The sequence below is a fragment of the Macaca mulatta genome, chromosome 11 (genome assembly GCF_049350105.2).
Source record: "Macaca mulatta isolate MMU2019108-1 chromosome 11, T2T-MMU8v2.0, whole genome shotgun sequence".
Taxonomy (NCBI): Eukaryota; Metazoa; Chordata; class Mammalia; order Primates; family Cercopithecidae; genus Macaca; species Macaca mulatta.
The window spans coordinates 139,326,147-139,340,780 of record NC_133416.1 but is presented as its reverse complement, the minus strand read 5'-3'; the positions used below and the strand labels follow the sequence as shown (position 1 = coordinate 139,340,780).

At 49.4% G+C, this 14,634-nt stretch overlaps 1 protein-coding gene across 43 annotated transcripts in view; it reads right to left on the bottom strand.

The window, feature by feature from the left end:
- The window catches only part of EP400 (E1A binding protein p400), a 134,362-nt gene extending 120,279 nt beyond the window's left edge, over nucleotides 1-14,083 (bottom strand). For all 43 annotated transcript variants that reach the window (XM_028830189.2, XM_028830193.2, XM_028830205.2 and 40 more), the window contains exon 1: nucleotides 13,989-14,083. The gene's annotated coding sequence lies outside the window, so the exon portion shown is untranslated. The remainder of the gene's footprint in view (nucleotides 1-13,988) is intronic.
- Between the last annotated feature and the right edge of the window lie 551 nt (nucleotides 14,084-14,634).

Sequence of the window (14,634 nt, the reverse complement as noted above, 5' to 3'; positions counted from 1 at the left end):
TCAAGGGAGAGAGAAGGGAGATGGCCAGGACCTGGCTCTTACTCTGGGGTGAGTCGCCTTTCTGGTTTTGCAAACTCCCTGGGAGGCTGTACCACAACCTCAAAGGAGCTCTAACCCAAACACTGCTGAGCACAAGTGGACGAGAAACAGGAGAAACAGCCGTGGAGGAGCAGATGGGGCCACTGAGGAAAGTCAGCTTTCAGGACAGGATGAAGCAGAGGATGGAGCAGACAAGGGTAATCCTGGGGTGAGACAGGGTCAGACCTGGGCTATAGACTTCAGTATCTACAGGGGAAAGGAGGACTAAAGGTAAGCAGTGGGCCCCACCACTGCAGCCCCATCTGTTCCCCATTGTGGTCGCTCTTTCTCCCCTAAGAGAAGCAAGGGTGCAAATGCAATGGTGAGTGGCACCTGGCACCCAACTGAGTGCCAGCATTCCAAGAGGAGAGGTGGGACACTGTCCCACATCAAGGGGGTGGCTGCTGCTTGGATCTATTTAATAACTAATTTATGTCATAAAGGAGCAAAAATCTCATGCAAGTTTTCAAGGGAAGCAGATGGACTCTTGGTGTCATAGTTTAGCACTGAGCCAGTGGGTGAGAAGCCACACCACCCCCCAACATTCCGGTTCACATTTAGGCCCACCACAGAAGCCAGCTTGACCTGGATGCCACCATTCAGACTTCTCCAGTCCTGCTGGACATACCCAGCTGCCCCTGTCTTCTTGGGGAGCCTTCACCTCAACCCTGGGTGGACAGCTATCAGAGAGCTTCTTCTTGCTTCCTCCAAGACAAACAAGACCCCCTGTTCATCACAAGGACATCACTGCTTATCTCTATGAGAAAATGCACAGTGGATTTTTAAAAATCATGAATCTAAAGAGGATAAAAAATGGCCAGGCGTGGTGGCTCACACCTGTAATGCCAGCACCTGGGGAGGCTGAGGCAGGAGGACCACTTGAGGTCAGGTGTTCAAGACCAGCCTAGGCAACAAAGTGAGGCCCCATCTCTATAAGAAAAATACAAAAATTAGCGAGCCATGGTGGCAATGTAGCAGCCTTACTCTCGGCTACTCAGGAGGCTGAAGGAGGAGATCACTTGAGCCCAAGAAATTGATGCTGCAATGAAGAACAAGATTCCATCCCCCCAAAAAAAGAAGTTACAAAACATATAAGGCTCTTCCAAGTTTCGGGTACCCAGCTGAAATATACGTATATATGAAATCAAAAACTACAGAATTTATAAATGCACAAGTATATTCCTTACAAACATTTTTAAAGTGCACATTTAAACTAGCAGCAGAAAGGCATGCTTTGATCAGATGGTTAGTTTCTGAAGATGGGAGTCAGAAGACAGCACACAGGCTGCAACAACCATAGCTTAAGGGAAGAGCAGGCCCCTCCCGCCACTCAGCAGAGAGCCCGTCAGAGTGGGTGCAGGGCAGGAGCTCCAGGCGGGGGCAGTTAACATGCTGATTACTTTCAAAACAAGCTTCCGTTCCTGATCTTATTAAACAAGCATTACGACAGGAGATCAGTGTGAAACTGGCACAAAAGCTAAATTAACATAGGTAGAGTATATTCGGGATTATTTCCTTACAATACATTCCCAGAGTGTCAAAGGAGATCAGTAAGAGAAAATGAGAGCTAGAAAGAAACTCTCACATACAGTAATTCAGAAAACCAGGGGAAAGGTAAGCGTTAGGAATTTTAAAGTTATGTTATAAAAACTAATTAATGCATTGAGAAAATTCAACTTAAACTCATCACAAACCATACATCAAAATAAATTAAGTGGCCGGGCCTGATGGCTCGTGCCTGTAATCCCAGCACTTTCGGAGGCCAAGGCAGGCGGATCACTGGAGGTCAGGAGTTCGACACCAGCCTAACCAACATGGTGAAACCCCATTTCTACTAAAAATAAAAAAATTAGCTGGGCGTGGTAGTACACGCCTGTAATTCTAGCTACTCAGGAGGCTGAGGCAGGAGAATCGCTTGAACCTGAGAGGTGGAGGCTGCAGTGAGCAGAGATTGAGCCATTGCACTCCAGCCTGGGCAACACAACCAAAACTCTGTCTCAAACAAGCAAATAAATAAATAAAGCATTTTTATAAGCTAACTTGCTAAGTTTTATATTAAATGTAAAAAAAAAAAAAGAAAGAAAAATCAAAATGTTCCTTCTGGTAGGTGATAGAAAAAAAAAATGTTAAACTCGAACACAAAAGTGAATATTTACTAAATCTCTGAAGGAAATTCAATTCCCTAACCTTAAAAATCATAAAGTTGGCCGGGCGCGGTGGCTCAAGCCTGTAATCCCAGCACTTTGGGAGGCCAATGGGCAGATCACGAGGTCAGGATATCGAGACCATCCTGGCTAACACGGTGAAACCCCGTCTCTACTAAAAAATACAAAAAACTAGCCGGGCGAGGTGGCGGGCGCCTGTAGTCCCAGCTACTCAGGAGGCTGAGGCAGGAGAATGGCGTAAACCTGGGAGGCAGAGCTTGCAGTGAGCTGAGATCCGGCCACTGCACTCCAGCCTGGGTGACAGAGCGAGACTCCGTCCCAAAAAAAAAAAAAAAATCATAAAGTTGTAACTGAAAAAATAGAAAGATTTGAAGATAATTTTTAAATGTTTAAAACTCAAAAACTAAATCATCAAAATCTAAAACTAAATATCTTGGAAAGAATATTTGAAGTAGGTATGACAAAAAGCTATTACCAATACCGTAAAAAGCACTCATACAAATCACTAAGAAAAACATTAAAATCCCAGTAGAAAAATGAATTAAAGACAAAAAGAGGCTGAGCATGGTGGCTCACGCCTGTAATCCCAGCACTTTGGGAGGCTGAGGCGGGTGGATCACCTGAGGTCAGGAGTTCAAAACCAGCCTGACCAATATGGTGAAACCCTGTCTCTACTAAATACAAAAAATTAGCCGGGCTTGGTGGCACATGCCTGTAATCCCAGCTATTTGGGAGGCTGAGGCAGGAGAATCGCTTGAACCTGGGAGGTGGAGGTTGCAGTGAGCCAAAATCTCACCACTGCACTCCAGCCTGGGCAACAGAGCGTGACTCCTACTCAAAAGAAAAAAAAAAAAAAGTTCACAAAAGGAGAAAAGCATGTACTTAATCAGCTTAGAGGAAAATGACCAACCTTGCTACTAAAAAGAGGAATACAGACTAAAATAAATATTTCCCCAGACCCACTTAGCCAAGACATTAAATCAGACAACTGGCACTCCACTAATCCTGCTCAAGGGAATTACAGAAGCAATTTGGGAAGATGTAGAAAAGATTTCAAATGGGTTCAGAACCAAAACAACACCCTGTAGGAGTAGACTGCATACGGCAGTAGGAAAGTGGAAGGAACCCATCTGACCCCAAAACTTTTGGCCTAGTAACCCTACTTCTAGAAATCTATCTGAAGGAAATTAACCTACCAATCTAAAAAATTGTACATAAATAATACTCACTGCAGAATAACAAAAAAATTAAAAAGCATAATCAGAAATTTCCAGTGTTGAAGTTCTAGATGGAAAATATGTAATAAAACCAAAATTTCCAAATATATTAAGTGAAAAAAGCAGGTTACCAATTGCATAACACAATCACTACTAAGTTAAACATACAGAAAAAGATCCACTGAAACATATCAGAATATTAAAACTGACCTTCCCCTGATGAGCAGACACATCAAACCGTGAGAGAGCCATACAACAGACACAATCCAGCAACACCAAGGAACAAACCATTGACACACCCACAACACAGCTGAGTCTCACAGGTGCAAGATACCAAATAACGAGGCAGAGGGCTGTGTAGGTCACTGGCATGACTTTCCGGACAAGGAAAATGGTGGGGACAGAGACTAGAACAGAACCTGACGGGCTGAAGGCGGAGACGGAGCTGACTAGAGAGGGGCATGAGGAAATGGGGAAGTAAAGAACTGTAGCTACAGCTTGATTTGTGATGCTGGTTACAAGATGGAATGTGTCTCTCAAAAGTACACAGATGGGCCAGGTGCAGTGACTTATGCCTGTAATCCCAGCACTTTGGGAGGCCGAGGCAGGCGGATCACCTGAAGTCAGGAGTTCGAGAACAGCCTGGCCAACATGGTAAAACCCCCCGTCTCTACTAAAAATACAAAATTTGGTTGGACATGGTGGCACGTGCCTGTAATCCCAGCTACTCAGGAGGCGGAGGCAGGAGAATCCCTTGATCCTGGGAGGTGGAGGTTGCAATGAGCCAAGATCACACCACTATACTCCAGCCTGGGCAACACAGCAAGATTCTGTCTCAAAAAAACACAAGTACACAGATGGCAACATTAAATGGACTAAGAAAAAAAATTCAACCGTACACTAAAAAGCATAAACTTGGATGAGCGCGCTGGCTCATGCCTGTAATCTCAACACTTTGGGAGGCCGAGGCAGGTGGATCACTTGAGGTCAGGAGTTCAAGACCAGCCTGACCAACGTGGAGAAACCCCATCCCTAACCAATAATACAAAATTAGCCGGGCATGGTGGCGCACACCTGCAATCCCAGCTACTTGGGAGGCTGAGGCAGGAGAATTGCTCGAACCCGGGAGGCGGAGGTTGCAGTAAGCCAAGATTGCGCCATTGCACTCTAGCTTGGGCAACGAGCGAAACTCCGTCTCAAAAAAACAAAGCATAAACTTTCACCATATGTAAATTATACTTCAATTTTGTTAAATGGCTCCCGACCTCAGTGACGTTATAAACAAGTTAGAGAAACAAAGACAAGCAACTATAATGCAGAGAAACTGTTCATCTAAAATAACACTTCTCAAAAACATAGTACAGGTATCCCAATGGACAGCAAAGCTACCAACAATGGCTAAACAACTTTAAAAATTTTTAATGACTATGTTTCTAATTTTAACTCAATTTTAACTCCTAATTTTTTCTCTTTTTTTGACACCAAGTCTCACTCTGTCATCCAGGCTGCAGTACAGTGGCACAATCCTGGCCCACCATAACCTCTGCCTTCCAGGCTCAAGCAATCCTCCCACTTCAGCCTCCCAAGTAGCTGGGACTTAACAAATGCATGCCACCATGGCCGGCTAATTTTTGTATTTTTTGTACAGACGAGGTTTCACCATGTTGCCCATGCTGGTCTTAAACTCCTGGCCACAAACAATCCTCCCACCTCAGCCTCCCAAAGTGCTGGAATTTCAGGCGTGAGCCACCATGCCTGGCCCCTAATTTTACTTATTTATTCAGAGACAGGGTCTCTGTTCCAGGCTGCAGCGCAGTGGCCCAATCTCACCTCATTGTAACTTCCACCTCCTGGGCTCAAGTGATCCTCCCACCCCAGCCTCCCAAGTAGCTGGGAGTATAGGCACACACCACTACGCCCACTTTTTTTTTTTTTTTTTGAGACGGAGGCTCACTCTGTCACCCAGGCTGGAGTGCAGCGACATGATTTCGGCTCACTGCACCATCCGCCTCCTGGGTTCAAGCAATTCTCCTGCCTCAGCCTCCTGAGTAGCTGGGATTACAGGCGTGCGCCACCATGCCCGGCTAATTTTTGTATTTTTAATAGAGACAGGGTTTCACTATGCTGGCCAGGCTGGTCTCCAACTCCTAACCTCAAGTGATCCACCTGTCTCGACCTCCCAAAGTGCTGGATTACAGGCATGAGCCACTGTGCTCAGTCAAATTTTTGTACTTTTTTGTACAGACAGGGTTTTATTTATTTATTTATTTATTTATTTATTTATTTATTTTGAGACGGAGTCTCGCTCTGTCGCCCAGGCTGGAGTGCTGTGGCCGGATCTCAGCTCACTACAAGCTCCGCCTCCCGGGTTCCCGCCATTCTCCTGCCTCAGCCTCCCGAGTAGCTGGGACTACAGGCGCCCGCCACCTCGCCCGGCTAGTTTTTTGTATTTTTTAGTAGAGACGGGGTTTCACCGTGTTAGCCAGGATGGTCTTGATCTCCTGACCTTGTGATCCGCCCGTCTCGGCCTCCCAAAGTGCTGGGATTACAGGCTTGAGCCACCGCGCCCGGCCCAGACAGGGTTTCAACATGTTCCCCAGGCTGGTCTCGAACTACTGGGGCTCAAACAATTCTCCTGCCTTGATCTCCCAAAGTGCTGGGATTACAGGCATGAGCCACCACACCTGGCCTAGCCCCTAATTTTAATTCAACTCTCTACAGAGATGCTGACACACACATTTTGAAATTTTTTTTTTAATTTAAGACAAATAGATAAACAGGTATGATGAAGCAAGTATGGTAAAATGTTTAATGGAAACTAAGTGGCAGGTATACTAGTGTTCACCGTAAAATTTTCTCTTTTTTCTGAGACAGAGTCTCACTCTGTCACCTAAACTTGAGTGCCATGGCACAATCTCGGCTCACTGCAACTTCTGTCTCCTGGGCTCAAGTGATTCTTGTGCCTCAGCCTCCCAAGTAGCCGGGACTATAGGTGTGAGCCACCACAACCGGCTAATTTTTGTATTTTTAGTACAGACAGGGTTTCATCACGTTGGCCAGGCTGGTCTCGAACTCTTGATCTCATATGATCCACCTGCCTCAGCCTCCCAAAGTGCTTGGATTACAGGCGTGAGCCACCGCGCCCGGCCAGCCACAAAATTCTTTCAATCTTTGTGTATCTTTGAAATTTTTCATAATAAATGTTACAAAAAATACTTTCAATATAAGATAGTAGCACTAGATGTCACATAACAAAAGCTATTAACCCAAGATCTACATGCTAACAAAACCTTCATTATTCTCCCACCAAAAGGCACATTACAAAAGTTCCATACTAGTTCCTGAAATATATAAATTCCAAATGATACAAAGTGGGTTAAACTGAATTTTTAAATTGTCTAGGGCTTAACACACTGTGTGTTACTACAGGGAACTGACCTGTCAGGGTGCTGTAATGGTGGATCAACAGGAAAGCCTCCCCTCAATGTCTCCAATGTCCCTTCCATTTAACAGGTTACAACTGCAGGGATTTTAAATCATAGAGGTGGTAGTGGGTCCTTGACCTAATGAACCAAAGCCCCTACACTAGACCAGGTGGGATTTATTTCAGCTTGTGAGAGAAGTTCAAGAAAAACTGAAGAAGTGCTTCATCCAACACCAAGTAATAACGTTATGAATCCCCAATCCATCATTCTGTTGTTTCTCGATCTTTACTTTTCCACGGCCCCACTAAGGAACATTTTTCTAAGTTTTTCTCCTAATTGCCTCCCCATGAAATTTTAATGCCACAGCTGTACAGAGATATACTACACTGTATATCTATTCAGGTTTGGGATCTTTGGGAGGCCACAAAACACTGTAATGTCTACATTTTTTCACCCTTCTTCCAAGAACTAATTATCACTCCCTTGTTGGAGATATCGCCCTCACTGAGAATGCACATTCTGATGTATGGAAAGAAACCCAGAAAAATGAATCCCAAATTTGCTAGCTGTGGGGAGGTGTTGAATGGGGAGAAAGGGCGAAGGAACTCTTAACAAGCTCTATGTACTTCTGTGTTGTTTGGATACCTTTCAATGTGAACTATTCATGCGTTACCTTTATTAAAAGAAAAGATGGAAAACAAAGAACTGGAAACAATTCAAATGTCCATCAGTGGGCGAACAGACAAATTGGTATGCTCACACCAAGGAGTACTCCTCAACAATAAAAAGAAACAGGCTGGACACAGGAGCTCAAACCTGTAATCCCAACACGGTGGGAGACTGAGACCAGAGGATGTCTTGAGTCCAAGAATCCAAGACAAGCCTGGGCAACACAGTGAGATACCGTCTCTACAAAAAATTAAAAATTAGCAGGGCGTGGTGCCACACACCTATAGTCCCAGTTACCTGAGAGGGTAAGGCAGGAGATCGCTTGAGCTCAAGAAGCCACGGCTACAGTAAGCTATGATCACGCCACTGCACTCTAGCCTGGGTGACAGAGCGAGACCCCATCTCCAAAACAAAAACAAAAACAAACTACTGGGGCTGGGCGCGGTGGCTCACACCTGTAATCCCAGCACTTTGGGAGGCCGAAGTGGGTGGATCACTGAGGTCAGGAGTTTGAGACCAGCCTGGCCGACATGGTGAAACCCCATTTCTACTAAAAATACAAAAAAAAGCCAGGCGCAGTGGCTCACCACGCCTGTAATCCCAGCAAAGGGGAGGCCGGGGCAGGCGGATCACCTGAGGTCAGGAGTTCAAGACCAGCCTGGCCAACATGTTGAAACCCCCTCTCTACTAAAAATTAAAAAGAAAAAAAAAAATTAGGCAGATATGGTGGCAGGCACCTGTAATCCCAGCTACTTGGGAGGCTGAGGCAAGAGAATCGCTTGAACTCAGGGGGCAGAGGTTGCAGTGAGCCGAGATCGTGCCATTGCACTCCAGCCTGGGCAACAAGAACAAAACTCCGTCTCAAAACAAACAAACAAACAAAAAATACAAAAAAATTAGCTGGGCGTGATGGCAGGCACCTGTAATCCCAGCTACTCGGGAGGCTGAGGCAGGAGAATCACTTGAGTCTGGGAAGCAAGCTTGCAGCGAGCCGAGATCACGCCACTGCACTGTAACCTGGGCAACACAGCATGACTCCATCTCAAAAACAAAACAGACAAACTACTGGAACATGCAAAAACCTGGGTGAATCTCAAATGCACTATGCTCAACGAAAAAAGGCAAACCTAAAAGGCTACAAACTGAATGATTCCCTATATATCAGCGGTCCCCAACCTTTTTGGCAGAAGGGACTGGTTTCGTAGAAGACCAATTTTCCACAGACAGGCAGCTAGCAGGGATGGCTTCAGGATGATTCAAGCACATTACAGTTTCTATTAGTATTACATTGTAATACATAATGAAATAATTATATAACTCACCATCATGTAGAATCAGTGGGAGCCCTGAGCTTGTTTTCCTGCAACCACATGGTCCTATCTGGGGGTGATGGGAAATAGTGACAGATCACCAGGCATTGGATTCTTACAAGGAGCGCACAACCTAGATCCCTCACATGTGCAGTTCACATTCGGGTTTGCACTCTTATAAGAATCTAATGTCGCTGCTCATCTGACAGGAGGCAGAGCTCAAGCAGTAAAGTGAGTGGCTGTAAATACAGATGAAACTTCACTCACTCACCCATCACTCACCTCCTGCTGTGCAGCCCAGTTCCTAACAGGCCAAAGACCAGTACCAGTCTGTGGCCCAGGGTTTGGGGACCCCTGCTTTATATGACATTCTGGAACAGACAGACACAGAGACAGGGATCAGCAGCTGCCAAGAACTAGAGGGAAGATGTAACTACTTAGGGGCAGCAAGAGGGAATTTTGGGGTCATTGAAAAAACTGTTTTGTATCCTAACTGTGGTGGAATGTACACATTTGCCCAAATTCTCAGAACTCTACACCAAAGAAAGTGAATCCTACTATCCGTAAATTTTCTTAAAAAGATAAATAACGGCCGGGCACGGGGGCTCACACCTGTAATCCCAGCACCTTGGGAGGCCGAGGTGGGCGGATCACCTGAGGTCAGGAGTTCAAGACCAGCCTGACCAACACAGTGAAACCCCGTCTCTCCTAAAAATACAAAATTAGCTGGGCGTGGTAGTGGGTGCCTGTAGTCCAGCTACACAGAAAGCTGAGGCAGGAGGATCGCTTGAACCAGAGAGGCAGAGGATGCAGTGAACAGAGATTACACCACTGCACTCCAGCCTAGGCGACAGAGAGAGACTCTGTGTAAAAAAATAAAATAAAATAAAATAAAAAATTAAACAAGATGGAAGTGGGGATATGCAAAGACCTTCCCTTCCACTCTGAATATAAATGATTTTAAAATTTTATTTTTAAAACAATGCACCAAGATAAGATAAAAACATTCCTTGACGAGATATAAAGCAGAAACCATGAAGGAAGGGCTGAGATTACAGGCCTAACGGAGGCTGGATCTAGAAGAAAACACTGAGGACCAGGATTTCTTTTTTTTTTTTTTTTTGAGGCGGAGTCTCGCTCTGTCGCCCAGGCTGGAGTGCAGTGGCCAGATCTCAGCTCACTGCAAGCTCCACCTCCCGGGTTTATGCCATTCTCCTGCCTCAGCCTCCGGAGTAGCTGGGACTACAGGCGCCGCCACCGCGCCGGGCTAGTTTTTTGGGTTTTTTTAGTAGAGATGGGGTTTCACCGTGGTCTCGATCTCCTGACCTTGTGATCCGCCCACCTCGGCCTCCCAAAGTGCTGGGATTACAGGCTTGAGCCACCGCGCCCGGCAAGGAGGACCAGGATTTCAACTCCTAAAGGCAATGGGGACGCAAACACCTCTACAGATTGGCTGAGAAGCAAGGGTCAGGCTCCCCAAGGGAAGCCAGGGATTGGATCATTGCTTTTCCACCTGTAAAAAGAGGCTGAAAAGGCCGGGCGCAGTGGCTCACACCTGTAATCCCAGCACTTTGGGAGGCCGAGGTGGGCGGATCACAAGGTTAGGAGATCGAGACCATCCTGGCTAACACGGTGAAACCTCGTCTCCACTAAAAAATACAAAAAAAATTAGCCGGGCATGGTGGTGGGCGCCTGTAGTCCCAGCTACTCAGGAGGCTGAGGCAGGAGAATGGCGTAAACCCAGGAGGCGGAGCTTGCAGTGAGCTGAGATCCGGCCACTGCACTCCAGCTTGGGCGGCAGAGCGAGACTCCGTCTCCAAAAAAAAAAAAAAAAAAAAAAAAGAACTTTTGCATTCATCTACTTATTCAACAAATAGTTACTGCACATTTAATGTCAGATACTGTTTGACACACTGGGGATCTAAGAGTGAGCAAAGCAAAGTGGCAAGTGCCAGGTACTAAGTGCAATGGAAGAGAATTATGCAGAATAAGGGGAGGGAGCTACTTCGGGGAGGCGGGCCAGTTGCCATGATGCAGGGCAAGGAGGGAAGGCCTCTCTGAAGAACAGAATTTTGAAAGAACACACTAGGTGAGAATGAGACCCATGCCCATGTAGGTCCCAATGTGCTAGACAGAAGCAACATGTGCCCAAGCGCTGAGCCAGGTGCAGCTGGTGGCTCAAGGAGAGTGGCTGGGGTCATGAGGTGATCAGCTGGGTGCTGGGCCACAAGGCCACAGGGCCACAGAGACAGCAGAGGCCTGGTCACTAATGGCCTCCAGAAACTGCCTTCAGAACTCTGGCTTTTGGTCTGAAGATGAGAAACCATGAAGGGAGCAGAGAAGCACACGATGTGATTTCTGTTTTAAACACATCACTCAGCTGCCATGCTGAGAGTAAACTGCAGAAGTCATGTTTGAGACCACTCTAGAAGGCACTGACAGGTCAGACTTAGGATGCAGAAGAAATGCACAGTTCACTACAAGGTGCTGTAACCACAGCAACAGAGAGAGCGAAGCTGCCCCTGACTGAGAGAGAACAGAGCGTGTAAGAAACAGGTTCCCAGCCAGGCACGGTGGCTCATGCCTGTAATCCCAGCACTCTGGGAGGCCAAGGCGAGCGAATCACGAGGTCAAGAGATCGAGACCATCCTGGCTAACACGGTGAAACCTCATCTCTACTAAAAATACAAAAAATTAGCCGGGCGTGGTGGCGGGTGCCTGTAGTCCCAGCTACTCAGGAGGCTGAGGCAGGAGAATGGCGTGAACCCAGAAGGCGGAGCTTGCAGTGAGCCGAGATCACGCCACTGCACTCCAGCCTGGGCAACAGAGCAAGACTCTGCCTCAAAAAAAAAAAAATACACACACATAAAACAAACAAACACACAAATGAAACAGGTTTCTCACATGTAAAAGTAGCAGTGTGGGGTAGAAAGATCCAGCCAGATGCAATGCGGGACATGCCAATAAGTTACATTCAGTCGACATACGATTATAATACCCGGGACTTACAGACCAGAGAAAGGGTCTGAGGATTGCCCTGAGGCAGTGTAGCATTCACAGGTAACAGAGATGAGAAGGGATCAGCAAGGAGACTGGGGGTAGCAGCCAGTAAGGTAAGTGGAGAACCATTCAAGAGGGGTGTCTCCATGCCTGAGGGAGATAATTTTTCAAGGAAGCCACAAGCTGCTGCTGTAAGAGCTGCTGAAAGGGAACCTGGCAATGTGGAGGCACCAGAAATCCCCAAAGGAGCTGTTTCAGTAGAGAGATAGAGACCAAAAGCTTAACTGAAGTTGGTTTAAGAGACCAGTAGAGGCTGGGCGCAGTGGCTCACGCCTGTAATCTCAGCACTTTGGGAGGTCGAGGCAGGCGGATCAAGAGGTCAGGAGATCGAGACCAGTGTGGCCAACACGGTGAAACCTCGTCTCTACTAAAAATACAAAAATTACCCAGGCGTGGTGGCGCGCGCCTGTAGTCCCAGCTACTCAGGTGGCTGAGGCAGGAGAATTGCTTGAACCCGGGAGGCAGAGGTTGCAGTGAGCCGAGATCCTGCCACTGCACTCCAGCCTGGGTGACAGAGTGAGACTCTGTCTAAAAATAATAATAAGAATTACAAAAATCATTTTACTGCACATATTTTGCTAAAAAAAGAAAGAACACAAATAAGTAAAAAAGACTACAACTCATCCATGAACCCAGAGAGAAGCCCTATGAACACTTCCACGGTCCCGGCGCCACGGCTCACGCTACAGCCCCAGCACTGGGAGGGCAAGGCGCTAGGACTGTTTGAGCTCAGGAGCTCGAGACCAGCCTGGGCAACACAGCAAGACCCTAATTCAAATAATAAAAAATTGGCCGGGCGTAGTGGCTCACGCCTGTAATCCTAACACTTTGGGAGGGCGAGGAGGGCGGACTGCCTGAGCTCAGGAGTTCGAGACCAGCCTGGGCAACGGAGTGAAACCCCGTCTCTACTAAAACCCAAAAAAATTGGCCGGGCACGGTGGCTCATGCCTGTAGTCCCAGCACTTCGGGAGGCCAACGGGGGCGGATCACGAGGTCAGGAGTTCCAGGCCAGCCTGACCAACACGATGAAATCCCGTCTCTACTAAAAATACAAAAAAAAAAAAAAAAAATAGCCGGGCGCGGTGGCGGGCGCCTGCAGTCCCAGCTACATGGGAGGCTGAGGCAGGAGAATCACTTGAATCCGGGAGGCGCAGGTTGCAGTGAGCCGAAATCGCGCCACTGCACTCCAGCCTGGGCGACAGAGAGAGGCTCCGTGTCAAAAAAAATAAAATAAAATAACAAAACAAAACAAAATAAAAAGCCAGGCATGGTGGCCCAAGCCTGCGGTCCCAACCCCTCGGGAGGTCGAAGCTCTAGTGAGCCGTGGTCGCGCCACCGCACGCCGACCTGTGCAACAGAGCGAGACACCGTCTCAAAAAGTCACACTGACAAAGCACCGGGATGCGTTACTTTTCCGTCACTGACACGGCGACAGCCGAGCGGAGGCCCGCGGAGACAGCGGCGATTACTAAGGCTCGGCCGTGGAGGACCAGGCGGGTCTACGCCGACAAGCAGCGGATTCGGACCGCGCTGTAACTCCCGTGGCGGCGCGTTCCGGGACACCCGTGGCGCGGGGTCCTTCAGTGCTGGGTGAATTCACCCCGTCGCGCCTCAGGGAAGTGGTTCTGGACGTCCCATCCTCGCACCTCAGCGTCGCGCTCGTGACCGCGAGGGAAGCCCACGCGCGCGCCAGAAGCAACAGCCACCCCCGCAGCCCCGAGAACCAGGAGGCGCCGGCCGAGTCCCCCGATTCCCGCAAGGCCGCCAGGCCGAGCTGCCATCGACCACGCCCCCAGCCCAGGAGCCTGGGAGACCCAGCGAAACGGGCGCGCATCGCGCGACCTGCCGGCGACGGGCGCTACGACACGAAAGACCCGGGCCCGTGAGCCCTCAGCCCGGTCGTCCGCCCGGGGTCGCACACGGCAGCCACCACGGCCTGGTCCCCACGCGAAGCCCGAGGCCGGCCGGCGAGCGGGCCCTGTACGCCGGCGGCTGTGACTACGCGACCCCCGGGCCCTGGCCGCTGCCGTCCCGAGGGCCTCCCGCGCCTCCGCCCTTACTTACCCTGGGCCTCCAGGCTGCGCTCCGGCAGCGTCAGGAGAGCGGGAGGATGGAAGCGGGGCCGCAGCCGCTCATCGCATCCGGGGCCCCGGCGGAGGAAGCGGCGGCAAGGCTGCTACGGCGAGCCGGAAGGGACGCGCGTCGGCGCTCCCGTGGAGCTGCGCTTTCGCGGCGCGGCTCTGACCGCGCGAGGGCGCTGGAGGACGAGGGCGCCGGAGGACGAGGGCGCCAGAGGACGAAGGCGCCGCGAGACTCTGCGCGGTGGGCGGGGGCGAGGCCGAACGCGAGGCCGAGACTGACGGGGCGGGGCGGGGCCGAGACTGACGGAGGCGGGGCGGGGCCGAGACTGAGGAAGGCGGGGACGGGGCCGAGACTGACGGAGGCGGGGCGGGGCCGAGACTGAGAAAGGCGGGGGCGGGGCCGAGACTGACGGAGGCGGGGCGGGGCCGAGACTGAGGAAGGCGGGGGCGGGGCCGAGACTGACGGAGGCGGGGCGGGGCCGAGACTGAGGAAGGCGGGGGCGGGGCCGAGACTGACGGAGGCGCAGCTACCTGGCTTTTCCACGCGCAGTTCGGGAAATGCGCCCACTGGGAACAGAAGTGGGCCGCCAGTTCTCATAGTCTGCAGATTCACCAAACAGACCAGGCTT